This window comes from Scatophagus argus, chromosome 10 (genome assembly GCF_020382885.2).
Source record: "Scatophagus argus isolate fScaArg1 chromosome 10, fScaArg1.pri, whole genome shotgun sequence".
Taxonomy (NCBI): domain Eukaryota; kingdom Metazoa; phylum Chordata; class Actinopteri; family Scatophagidae; genus Scatophagus; species Scatophagus argus.
In genome coordinates this window covers 1,178,961-1,186,956 of record NC_058502.1, presented here as the reverse complement: position 1 = coordinate 1,186,956, position 7,996 = coordinate 1,178,961, and the positions used below count along the sequence as shown (strand labels likewise).

Here is a 7,996-nt window from a genome sequence, read left to right as displayed (position 1 = left end):
TTTAAATCAGCATCTGAGTGACGTGATGAGCTCACTGAGAGTGTGTGTGGTTTCAGTGGCAGCCATTTAAACTCTTAGCTTACCTGTCCTGACGAGCTCAGATCCACTTCAGTCCAGTATGCAAATCCCACCGGCGTCCCGCTGCTACTGTACACGTTTGAGTCATCACAGAGACTGAGTGTGGAGGAGCTGAAGCTCAAACTTCGACACTTTCAACTAATCACATTTCCTCCACTCACCGAGAACGACGCCGCTTTGGGTGAAAGCTGCTCCCGTCACAGAAACCCTCATTCATGTACATGAAGTGTTTTAGCATTCGTTTCACTGCAGTAGTAGAGTTTCACATGAGGGGAAGAAATCCAGAGCAGGGCGTCCTGAGTTACCGTGGAAAAAGATGAGTTAAATATTTGAGGAGCGCTTGCTGAGAGTCCTCCTCTCTAATGAGTGTGTTATCAGTGTGTATTTGTGTGTTATCAGCAGCAGGGCAGTTAGCGAGCTGATAGCGCAGATGATCGCCTGCTGACTGTGTTTACTCTGCAGATAAGAGCAGATCAGTTATCTGCAGGCTCACAAAGCTAAGCTGTTCAAATGTCGCTGCTCTGCTGGCATCTGAAATCACGCAGACTGTTGGTAAGTGCTTCAAAATGCAAAAGCTTTCAGCCGCCATGCCATGTGTTCACCAGTTTGGGATACAGCAGGTCCACAGGAAACGCCACCTTAGTGTCCCTCACGTTTGCCCCAAGCTGTCAACAAACAGCGAGCACCACCAGCTGGTAGAGTCCTGTGTCCACTTTCTGCCAGGTGGTCAAAATGTCTCTTTCTGTTTGGAATTTTTGGTGCATGGAAGTTTTGTATTTTAAAACGTTCCCACAATTTTTTGGTGGGCAAATCTCAGCGCACTGAATCGACGCCATCTTTGGCTCCGGTGTCCAGTTCTTCCTATGGGGAAGAAGGGATGTGGGAAGGAGGAGGAGATGGTGTCTGAATCGGGCCTGCTGTGCTGCAGCGTTCACACAACAAGCCTCTCAGTTAGCAGCAGGTGATAGCAGGCTAACTGATTAGCAGGGCGTCGGGGGAGTGTGTTCGCTTTCTGTCTGTCCTGATAAAACTGAATGAGACGAGGACATGAGTCTCAGCAGAGGAAGATCCAGGAGCTGCAGCACCAGTAATGAATTGATTAAAAATGAAATGAACAGTTAAATAAACTCTGAAACGCAGAAAATCATCTCATTCATCAAATTTAAAATTTCCAGGACAACATCTGAGGGATTTTTAGGAAACAAGAAGAAAAGAAATTCTCACTTTCATCCTCTAACCAGCTCTGTTCCGCTTGAGATTTACAGACCAAAAACGAGATGTTTGTCTGCTTCAGATATGGACATCATGTGTTTCCTATGATTTATTATGTAAACTGATGCTGAATTTTGCTCGGTTACAGACAAGAGTAAAACTCACACGGCTCCTGAAGCGCCTTTGTTTGCTTCACGGACGTCCTCGGTCTGTCTGGTATTTGGCTGATGACACTGGGTGAAATCTGGAGCTCGATATCTGTGGTGTCTCCATACTTTTGTCTCACTCATCACGTAGCAAATGAGAAAGAATAAAACTGTTATGCTCTTGTCTAGATATTTCAGTTCTTTCCTCAGTATTTGTGGTTAAACAAAAGGTGAAGCAGGTTCCAGCGCCGTCAGCGCAGACCTGAAGGTGATTTAAAGCGTATTTTTGTGTTTCAGTCACAACAAAAGAAAGAATGTGAAGGATTCCTGCACAGAGGCAGCACATCTCCCCTCTGCGCTGCAGATTTGTTCTTACCTGTTTGCCGTTGCAGAGGACACATACCTGCTCTGTGAGGTGTGTTTTGCAAACAGCGATATTGCAGGATGCTACACACAGAGGTGTCTCACACACACACACACACACACACACACACACACTCCTGCACAGGACATCGCAGCTCTGACATACTTTCATACAATTATCTTAAACAAACACTTAAGCACAGCAGAGGTGTCCCATGTGCTCACCTCCACACACAAACGCACACGTTCACACATGTTTTTCTGGGTCCTCGTTTGATTTGCTCACAAAAATCTCTTTTGAGGAGATGATAGAAAGGCTACGCTCGTCCGCGTCACCTTCAGTGACTCCTGTACAGCTGAAGAGTGACTTTAGACTTTGGTCTGAGTTTCACCTTTCAGGCTGCGCACAAGCTGTCAGATTCACCTGATTAGGACACCTTTGGAGACATATGGAGACACGTGTTCATGGAAGTTTGCTGTCAGTGCTTTTGCCTAAAGTCTTTCTAACATGTGGCTAACTGCTGGAGTCCAGCGGGCACGACTTCAACCCATCGGGTGGCTGACTGAAGTCCTCATGTCTGTGAATAAAAATAATTAAAGCAACTTCTGATCAACTCAAATTAACTTCAGCTTTAAGTTACCACCTTTCAGTTAGTGTAAGAAAGATGGTGGTTTGGGTTTCACACAGGAAGGCAGCCCCCCCCCCCCCCCCCCCGGGCCAAAACTGACCCACCCATCGTCCCTGTGGACTCGGCTGCTCTTTTGGCATCCCGAGGCTTTCTGACAGAAGGCAAAGTTCCCTTTACGCAGCCTGTCGGCGTGATTCATTGATTCATTCATTCAGATGCACAGATTCAGCACATGAAGGCACAAAAAGCCTGTTTGGATCCCAGCGAGGTCACAACCCCTCCTGTTTTTCCCTGTTCGATGTGCGCTTGTCTGTCATCACGCAGAAACGAAACGATGGAATTATCCCCTTGTTTGATTTTGGATTTGAGCTTCACCTTCATCCGCCCTCACCTTCAGCACTTGGTTTTCTCTCCTCCTCTTTCTTTTCCAGGAGTCTTCCTTTCTTTTCCACTCAGTCTGTGTTGATTTTGGACCGCAGGTTTAATTCTCTCCATGCTAATCTGGAAGCTTTTATCACTGTGAAAACACGGACGCCGACACCTGGGATTGTTTCCTAATGAGCTATTGTTAGGTGTGTTGGTGTGTTCCACCCTTCAGGGCTCAGCTTTGGAGATGTGCTTATTAAGGCTCTGTGTTACAGTTTGTTTTGTGACACATTCTGCCCATGTGTGGTTATGAGATGATGTGCAATAGTTCTGTTTTTGTTTTGGAGCCGACTGAACTTTATTGACTTTGGAGTAAAAGCTGTTAAAGTATTTTGGCGAGCTCATGTTGTAAACACAGACAACATTCGCAGTGCCCATAACCAGTAACCACCTTAAAGACAGACGCAACACGCACGCAAAGTGTCGGGGAAAATAAGAAACTAACAACACTGTTGTGTTATCCTGAATGCTGGTCCTGAACTATCATCATCTGCTTTCCCAGCACCACCTCACCACTGACATCACTGTTTGTCTGTGGGATTACAGCAGAACAAAGGTTAAAGTCTTGGCTCTCCGCCCCTCCACCGATCACCATCTCTCCTCACAGTCGAGGGTCTCAGTCCAGGCTTAAAGGTTCACGCCGTCTTCGTATCCGCGGCTTCCGTGTCTTTTGTACACAACCTTGGGAGGCTTTCTATTCAGCGCTGGGTGTATTATAGCCGTCAGCACTCTTGGCGATATGCAATTAGTGTCGGGGTCAAAGGTCAAGGCGGGATTTAAGCCTGAGACCTACTGGTCAGTCAACAAACCCGGGGACCAAATCCCCCCTGGACCCCAGAGACGGAAACCCTGCTGCTGACAGATCTGAGCCACACACACACACACCTCATGCATTTAGTGAAACTGAAGCTGAGACAATTCGTTCTGCAGAAACATCATCTATTTCATATTGTACTGGATTTTAATTAGTGTTACATTATTGATGTCTTATTGAGCTGAATGTCTAACAGCACGTCAGGATTTAGCTGGAAGTACAACACTCGCACAGAAATATGTAGCAAAGGCAAAAGTAAAGTACTCACGTGAAATACAAGTACTTCAAAGTTGTATTTAAGTGCAGTACTTGATTAAAAGTACAGGTAGGATCACACACACACACACACACACACACACATCTTTTTTTAATACACTTCAGTTGAATTACACAACAGTGGGGGCACAGCAGTTCACACCTGTAGCCAGGAGGCAAATAACAACAGCAAGTGACAGCATAACACACACATACACACACACACACACACACACACACACACACAGGAGATCCACCTGCTTGTGCCAGCTTCCACACCAACACGAAAACCTATAATTTAATAGTCATAAATGCCTGAGTGCACGGAAAGTTCAGCAGCTTTTATGAAAGCTTGAGGTCTCTTCCTGTGGTTCCTGCTGAACCGGCGAGTGTAAACCCGCCAATCAGTCGGCGAAGATTCCCAGCCTTTTATCTAAATCGTATCCCCACAGACCAGTCCGATGAACTCAAGCACGCGTTTGCTTACTGTTCACTTGGTCCTCGGTTTGAGCTTTTAGTTGTTAAAATCTGAATGTATTGTCCTGTTGCCTCAGTGAGGCTACAGAATCTGATATTCTGTTTGGTTTTTCATCGATTTGCTCTTTGAGCTTTGGCTTTATGATGACTGGACTCTTGAACATGAGCGCCATCTACAGGAAGTCGTGCACTGGCATTTTATTTCCTTCCCAAAGTTAATCCTGATGCAACTCAAGAAAAACGTAAACTTTTATGCTGTGAGCAAACCGCCGCCACCTGCGGGTGAGGCCCCTCCCCTCCCATCAGATGGTTCATGCCAGGCATTCCAGTGGTTGGCGGAGGGGAAAGTTGATTGACAGGATGAACTCCGCAAACTTGGCATTTCCACTGAGCCACTGGCTCCGTGTGATGGCAGTTTGTCACGGAAGTTCAACCTTTTCAGATCTTGTGAGAATTAGCTGGGTCAACAGCAGCTGGTAGACTTCAGGATCGTTCCTCACCGACCTGATTGCGTAATAATTATCGTGCTGCCGCCAGAGAACACGAATGTTGAAATTCGCACGTTAAAAAGAGCCTTGCAGGTTGCTGAGCTACCAGAAAACAGCCAAAGCTCAGATGGAGCACACGAGTCCAATCGCAACATCCAAACGCTCCTTTTTATACAGTTAAAATGTCTTTATCGTCAGGGCACAGTCGTGTTATGCCACCGACTGTAGATAAAGATGGACTACATGAAAGCTCCTCAAAAGTGAATTCAAAACACCTGTACGCCCCCTGGTGGCTGGCTGCGGTACAGCTCATAAACGCCATGTTAGCAGATGAGACATGAGCCAAACTAAAAGCTGCACCTACACATAAATAATTTTTCCCAGAGATGTTTTTTGTCATTTTAGGTGCTTCTTATCACGCTGATGTCTGTTCAAGTGTTCATTTTATCGATGAGTTTGGTGCTAATCAGTTATTTGATGCTCCTGATTGGCTCAAATGGGCAGCTCCATCCTGCAGTCGCTACTGCACAGACTCTGGCTCCAGATGACATCACCAGAACAAGATGGCAGCACTTGTATGATCTGATTTTTTTCAGTTCATTCCATATTCATCTTTTTCTCCCGTTCTGTAAACCATTCTAAACCAAGAGTCTTTTAGGTTTTACAGTTTTCTGCTTGTCGTTGTGGAAACTGCTGAACATTTCAGTCACTCATTTGTGTCTCCAGTGACTGGTGGTGTCGGTTTACTGTTCACTTGATGTTCGTGCTGTTTTCCAGTGATACACTTTGTTGTGCAACACGTGGCTGACAGAGATTTTTTCATTATCAGTAATCTGCAGCAGTTATCACCCTGCCCTGAAGCAAATTAAAGCTGGCGTTGATGAAACATTCCAGTCATGTCCTGTCACATTTTACTGATTCAGTCCCAACAGACCAACACGAACCTGACAGTGGACGACCTTTTTCATTAAGTGAACACACTGACAGGCTTGATCTGCCTGCTCTCTGGGCACAGTTTGGCTTTAAAGATGAAATATGAAAATAATCTCTCTGTCTGGACTTCCCATGTGACAGATAAAAACATAGATAATCTGTGCAAATAAATTATAAAAAAATGAGGATGCTTGTCTTAAGGCAGTGCTGTCAGAGAGAAAAATCTGAACAAGACATCATCTCACTGAATCGGGTCACATGTTGGGTAAAACAATAAAGTTTGCACATGTGACTCAGAGTGTGAGACGTTCAGTCCAGTGTGCTGCTGACTGGTGTACATAAAATGCTCACATCACCTGCACACATCTGAATGCTTTATCCCCGTCACGGAGCTGAAGGGCAGATCGGGTGGGGGTTTGGTGTCCATGGCTCTAGACCGCAAGACCCGGCATGCTGCTAAGTCCTTTTTAATACACGACATAGCTAAGCTGACATAACCTGGCTGACACAGCAGGGAGCGAGGATGAGAAAAGATGGAGAGGAAGGAGAAAACCTGCTCTGCTGACCTGGAACCGGAGCTGCATGTTGAGTTTCATGAGTTTAAGAGGACAGGAAACACGATTAGCATCAGCAGAGAGTCCAAGGCGAGGCAGAATATTCACCAGAAGTAAAATCCACAAGGATGTTTTAGTCAGTCCAGGTTCTGGCTCTGAGCGAGGTGTGCACACTGTGAAGAGAAACCCGATCACACCTTGATGCTGTTAAATCACTTGCATGTCATTTCAGATCTTATGAGCTGATGTCATTAAAATCCATCAACTATCTCGTTAGACTGAAACAGGAAATCAGGAATCACAGTCGGCGCTACAACTGCAGCACCTCCCGTGTCTTGCCTTTGACGCGACAACATCAGTCACAGAAATCTGTCACAAATCAAGAGCGTCCTTTGACCTCGAGCGATATTAAACACAACAAAGGTGTGCACAGCTGTGGCCGGCTGGGTTTCAAGGTAAAAGCCCCAGGCGTCTCGGCTCTTTGAGATGGAGGGCTTAAAAACATCAGCACAAACTGCTGACTGTCGCGACTGTATTATACATGTGAGGCGCTGAGGCTCAGGGCTTCATTAAGTGAACTCATGAAGTGTGTGAGAGGTCAGAGCCCACGCAGCGCTGCCTAATAAGAACACCAGCAGCCCTCCACACCCGCTCCGCCCCGGCAGACACTGGGCCTGTCAGTTAGCCTGTCAGGCCTCCTCACTGGTCCTCTGTTCCGCACCAGTAAGCCTGCATGGTAACCACTAACCACAGGGTGGTGTGTGTGTGTGTGCCTGTGTGTGTGTGTGTGTTCACACAGATTCTGCAAATCCAGCCCTCCATCCCATATGTGATGTTTGTGAACAGCAACAAAAAAGAGATTTAATCGGATCTGTTTAACGTTTGATCGGGTGGGTCAACAAAGCATCCGACTGCTGCTCCAGTCGGCGCTGCCTCTTTTAACCACAAGAATTAAGAGCCTCCAAATCAAAGTACTTATTTTAACCCAAACCACAATATTTGCCAAGCATCATATTTCATTATTTACTTCAGAGGAACTTAAACTTTTATACCCTGATTTTTACCTTAAAAATACCTTCAAACAAATCCACACTAAAGAGCTTTTTCACTTAATGAGAACAGATGAAATATCACATGAGAAGGAACACAAACAAAGCACTTCAGTGTCTGTTTTCAGCTGGCAGGCTGATCCCTGATCTGTGTTTGTCTTGTTAAAACATCAACACTTAAAATACTGCTCGCTGTTTCCGGACTCGGTGTGTGTGTGCGTGTGTGTGTGTGTGTGTGTGTTCAGGATCAGAGTGTGTAAATCACTAAGACAGGAGCCAGCAGCTCTGTGATTGGCTCAGGCCGCTGACCACACTCACATACAGCCATGTTTCCATCACTTCTGAGGACACTACATAGACTTCCATTCATTTCCTGGAGGCTTAACCACCACCTGCCTCATCCTAACCTCGAGGTAACCTTAGAGCAACTCTTCACCCTAATAATTAATGATTTACATGTTGGGGATCCTCACAATGTGACTGTGGAAACAGAATTTTTGTCCCCACAACTACAGGAATGCACTCTCACACACACACACACACACACACACACACACCAGGCTGTCCCTGCT

At 45.9% G+C, this 7,996-nt stretch overlaps 1 protein-coding gene across 1 annotated transcript in view; it reads right to left on the bottom strand.

The window, feature by feature from the left end:
• Positions 1-3,724: 3,724 nt before the first annotated feature.
• The window catches only part of LOC124065929 (TBC1 domain family member 12-like), a 32,715-nt gene continuing 28,443 nt past the window's right edge, over positions 3,725-7,996 (bottom strand). Inside the window, exon 14 of the transcript XR_006844510.1 lies at positions 3,725-3,739. The gene's annotated coding sequence lies outside the window, so the exon portion shown is untranslated. The remainder of the gene's footprint in view (positions 3,740-7,996) is intronic.